General features: G+C 44.0%; 1 non-coding gene across 1 annotated transcript; it reads right to left on the reverse strand.

The window, feature by feature from the left end:
* Window positions 1-2,293: 2,293 nt before the first annotated feature.
* Window positions 2,294-2,366, reverse strand: TRNAK-CUU (transfer RNA lysine (anticodon CUU)). Its single transcript has one exon. It is a non-coding gene; the product is annotated as a tRNA-Lys (tRNA).
* Between the last annotated feature and the right edge of the window lie 2,583 nt (window positions 2,367-4,949).

A 4,949-nucleotide genomic window follows, 5' to 3' on the forward strand; every position in this document is an offset into this window, starting at 1 on the left:
ATGAATAAAGCATAGCGTAGTCATACGGTAGAATATTGTTTGATAGTAATAATTAAAAAAGTGAAGTCTGATATGCCCTGCAGCATGGATGAACCTTGAAGACACCGCTAAGTGTAAGAAGCCAGTTGCCAAAGACAATGATATATTGCATGATTCCATTTATATGAACTATCTGTAATAGGCAAATCTGTGGAGAGAAGAGGTAGATTAGCCTAGGGTCGAGGGCAGCAGGGCTTGGTTGGAATGGGAATGACTGCTGATTGGTATGGGGTTTCTTCTTGGAGTGATGAAAACAGTTTAGCATGAGATTGGGGTGATGGTGTACAACCTGTGAATGTGTTAAAAGCCATTGAATTGTGCACTTTATTTTTTTAATGTTTCTCTTGGCGGGGGAGGGTGAGCAGGGGAGAGGGGCAGAGAGAGAGAGGAGAGAGAGAGTCCTAAGCAGGCTGCATACTCAGCGCAGAGCCTGATGTGGGAGTTGTATAATGTATACACTTTAAATTGTACACTTTAAATGAAGGAGTTGTATGGTGTGTGAATTCTATCTCAATAAAACTGCCAACAAGAAATCAAATGCCAAGAGGAAACCAAATAAATCTCAACGTATCTGGAAGTTAACCAGTTAAACTATCACTAATTTCTAGAAAATTCTCACCTTCTTGATTAGTTTTAGTTGAAAGGAATCGAACCGTCCTCTCCCTTTAGTGTATCTGAAGTTGAATTTCCCTATTGCGCCTCTCCTGATGCCTTCTTCAACCTCCTGCGCTCAGCTTGTGATCCTGTAGGGCGGTTCTCACCTTTCTTCAGAGAACTCTTTGGGTCCAAGAGAGACTATGACATTTGTCCAAGGTCATATCTCAAAAACATACAAGTCCCAAGTTAGGTCCTTTCTAGAGGTTGAAGGCTGTTCCTCCAAAGGCACAAAGAGATGATAACCTATCTCTGTTAAGTTATACTTTTAAAAAATTATATTTTCATCCCCTCTTCAAAATCTCAGAGGCACAAAAGGACTTGGGGAAATGACTTTGGTCTACAAGTAGTTTAGCTGAGTTTTTAACTGGCGTGCCCTCAGCTTGTCACTTCTGCTTAAAGTAACCTCAACCCATCATCCCAGTGTGCCCTACTTATGGTGTCACTTAAAACAAATTTTTGGAATATAATTTATTGTCAAATTGGCTAACATACAGTGTGTAAAGTGTGCTCTTGGTTTTGGGATTAGATTTCCGTGATTCATCGCTTACATATAACACCCAGTGCTCATCCCAACAAGTGCCCTCCTCCATGCCCATCACCCATTTTCCCCTCTCCCCCACCCCTCCATCCACCCTCAGTTTATTCTCTGTATTTAAGAGTCTCTTACGGTTTGCCTCCCTCCCTCTTGAGAAACTTAACAGAACACCATGGGGGAAGGGAAGGAGAAAAAAACCAGTTAAAAAAAATTTTTTTAATGTTTATTTATTTTTGAGACAGAGAGAGCACGAGTTGGGGAGGGGCAGAGAGAGAGAGAGAGAGAGAGAGAGAGAGACAGACAGAGACAGAGACAGAGACAGAGTCTGAAGCAGGCTCCAGGCTCCGAGCTGTCAGCACAGAGCCCAATGCGGGGCTTGAACTCAGGAACTGCAAGAACACAACCTGAGCTGACGTCAGACACTTAACAAACTGAGCCACCCAGGTGTCCCTATGTTGTCATTTTTTAAGTGTGGCAAGGAATGAAAAGGATTGGAAAGCCCTGGAGTCTTCTTGGTGTTTTCTGTGGCTGAAAGCACTGAACAGAGGTGTCCCTCTGACTTGTATATGGCCATCACAACCCAGAAAAAGAGGTATGATACTGTTAGGGGATTGGCTAATAGCTGTGTGACTTTGGGGGAAATTACTTAACCTTGCTAAGCCTAAATTTTGTCGTTTGTGTAGTAGAGATAAAAATCATAGCTGTCTCCCAGTGTAGTGGTGAGGATCCAATGTAACATGCTTAGCTAGAGCCTGGTACACAGCTAGCACTCAATACATGTAGCTGCTGTGCTTGTTAATTGTATATCATCTCCCTGCACTGGTGGTTGTCTGGGATCAATTAGGGCTTGCAGACTGACTTCCCTCTGCATGTTATTTCACTGATCAGGGAGGACAAACTCATTTTACTATTTCCCTAAAAACTTCCATCATAACTGAGAAGAGAAATCTGAGGGGAGAACCCAGGAACACGTCCAAGTGGTCTCCGATATAGCCATGTGAACAATGTTATGAGGCTCTTAAAGGATGATAATTAAAAATAAAATTTTTTAAATAAGCTCTATACCCAACATGAGGCTTGAACTCACAACCTTGAGATCAAGAGTCACATGCTTTACCGACTAAGCCAGCTAGGCTCCCAAAATAACTTGTCTTTTAATTTTAGAAAGAGAGAGAGCAGGTGCATGAACTGGGGAGAGATGAAGAGGGGGAGAGAGAAAATCTTAAGCAGGCTCCGTGCTCAGTGCAGAGCCTGACATGGGGCTTGATCCCCTGACCTGGGATCATGACCTGAGCCAAAATCAAGAGTTAGATGCTCAACTGGGTGAACCACCCAGGTGCCCCAATAATTTTTAATGAAAAGAAAAACACCTAAACAACTATGATATGATGCTCCCAAGAGAAAGCAGTATACAAAATTGCATGTACAATGTGCCCATTTGACAAGGAAACCATCAGACAAACTTGCCTGTGGAGAGAAAAGGAACCTGGAGAGAGAGCCATCAAAATGTGGGCCGTGATAGTGCAGTTGTGGGTAATTTTTCTTCTTCCTTCTATTTTTCCAAATGTGTCACATTTTCCTTCATGGGGAAAACCCCCATGTTTGTTTATTTAAAAGACAGCCACCCCAGAACAGGCTAGGTGAATCATGGTTCAAATATAGTAACAGGAAAACCCTTCAGGCATTGAGATAGTGGAGAAAAGGAGTCCCTAGGTCCCATGCTCCTCTCCTCCTCCAAGAGTGTGGTTACTTACCTTAGGGTTTTCCAGAGCCTGGCCCACCCTCAGCTGACCTCTCCCCAGTTTTTAGCACTCCCTGTGGATACCAGTCTGGAGTGAGCCCTGAGGCTGCATTCCTGGGGACAGAGACTGTGTCCTCTTCGTCTTTGTGCCCCCAAGGCCAAAAGCAATGCCTTGTGTGTGGTAAGAACACAGTAAGGGTTGGATAGAGAGAATCTCCAAGGTTGTTTTTTATGACTTGTGACTTGACTTGAGACCTGACCTGCCAACCAAGCCTCTGGGACCAGATGGTATCGGAATTCTCAGCACCATACTCGTGAAATGGATACACCAGTATGGAAAGAGGCATCTGGGGGACTCCGTTCTCCTAAACCAACCTCATCATTATTCCCCAGTATTCTCATTGTTCTGCCATCTTCTCTGATTAGCAACCTCTTCTCAGAGGTGTAAAGATCTCCATTAGCTCAAAGACCCTTATGTCTTGGAGTTCGAATACGTGATATTCAAGTTTACATTTTCCAATCACTACTGTAAGTAACTTATCCCGACAAAGCTGTTACTGACAAGAATCTGGCTATGTTGTGGACCAAACCACATCCTCTACAATTTAACAATGCAACCCCACAAGGCCCTGCTTATCCAGGTCCTTCTTGGCCCCGGTCTCCTACCCCAGGACTCCCTCCCTCCTCGTACTCTGATACAGCTGCATCATGTTTCCTGCCCAAATGGGCCCAGTGTTTTGGGCTCTAATCCCAGCCTTTGTTCACCCTATTCCCCTGTCTATTGTGCCCTGCCCTTGGTCCATCTGCCAAACACTTCCCCTCTCTTTCAAGGCTACTTCAAGGCTCCTTTACAAAGCCTTTCTTGACTTCTATCCATGGGTAACACTGATTACTCCCTAAGAATACCGCCATCCCTAGAACATTTCTTGCACTTATTCCATATTCACCCTTTCTCCATTTATTTACTGGACACTTGATAAGGAACTAGGTGCTTGGTATACATTGTCTCGAATTCTGGCAGCAACCAAGTGAGGAGGCATTGTCGTTACCCTTTGCTAATGAGGACACTGGGGCTCAGAGAAGTGAGGGACTGGTCCGGGTTCTCACAGACGTTAATGGTAGAGCCAGGATGGACACTGGGTCTGTGTGATTCCAACACTCGGTCCGGTTTTGCCAGCGTGAACTGGATCACCCAGCCACATGGTGGTTGCTACAGGTAGTGGTGGCTATGCATTGTCAGTAGTCCCCAGATAGGAGGGGCTTAGAGCAGCAGTCTGGTTACAAAGGGAGCAGCTAAGAAATGGTCTGAAGTGGCATTTGGGCCACAATCATACTGCTTTTTATGGACTGCGTGTTTATATAAGGCAGTTTTAGAGCGGCTTGATGGAGATTCTGGGGTGCTGAAACCCTCCCTTGCATGACCACTGTGGATGGACTCAGGGAAAAGTTGGGGGTAGCGGGCTTGGTCAAGGAAGCAGAAGGCAGAAATGCAGTTATAGGAAATCACGTGTCCATATCAGGATGATCAGTCACTCAACTTCATCATCCACACTGAGTCATACCAAGACGGGCGTTCCATCAGGAGTAGATGATGCCATCCAGTCCCTAGAGGAATCTCTAATCCAAAAGAGATGTGTGAAAGAAGAAATTTGAAATTTGTGGGATATTAATAATAATAATAATAATTAATAATAGCCCTTTAAAAAAGTTCTCACTAAATGACATCTCCATTCTCCTGAGAAGGGAGCAGCAATTATTTTTTTTTTTCTAAAACAAGAAAGAAAAAATCAATTGGGAAGAGCAAGAAACAGTTGCTATTATTAACAATAAAATCATGACACTTGGGTGTAAAAGTTTCAACTTAAAAAAATCTTTTAAGTCTACTTATTTTGAGAAAGACAGAGACAGCTCAAGCAGGGGAGGGGCAGAGAGAGAGAGAATCCCAAGCAGGCTCTGTGCTGCCAGCACAAAGCCAGA

This window comes from Lynx rufus, unplaced genomic scaffold (assembly GCF_022079265.1).
Source record: "Lynx rufus isolate CCGP_SWC_20201006 ecotype Redwood Valley unplaced genomic scaffold, mLynRuf1.p SCAF_18, whole genome shotgun sequence".
In the NCBI taxonomy this organism is placed as follows: Eukaryota; Metazoa; Chordata; class Mammalia; order Carnivora; family Felidae; genus Lynx; species Lynx rufus.